Genomic DNA, 379 nt, shown 5'->3' with positions numbered 1-379 from the left:
TGCAAGAAATGTATTCATTAAATCGGGTAAGTTCACTTTAACTTTAAACTGGAAAAATTGTAAGCAAGGCAATTTAAAGCACACATTACTCAACTTTTAAAACCTGAACAGATTTGAAAACATGAGGCATACACTTGTCAACTTTGTAAAAAAAAAAAACACTGAATGACTGAGGATCAAGTCATTCCCAACATAAACTCATGCAGAAACGCTGTTTTAAAGTAATTCTAAAATCTAAAACATGTTTGATATCCTTCTTCTGGGTTGAATCATAAGCTGCACCAGAGAAAAACAAGCTCGAAAACAGCTCAAAAGATTGCATTTGTCTGTTGCATACATAATCAAGGATGTAAGTTTTTTTTTTTTTTTTAAAGCAACC

This window comes from Sinocyclocheilus rhinocerous, unplaced genomic scaffold (genome assembly GCF_001515625.1).
Source record: "Sinocyclocheilus rhinocerous isolate Xijiao unplaced genomic scaffold, SAMN03320098_v1.1 scaffold3207, whole genome shotgun sequence".
Lineage (NCBI taxonomy): Eukaryota > Metazoa > Chordata > Actinopteri > Cypriniformes > Cyprinidae > Sinocyclocheilus > Sinocyclocheilus rhinocerous.
The sequence above is the reverse complement of the archived record's forward strand: the minus strand, read 5'-3'. Positions refer to the sequence as shown.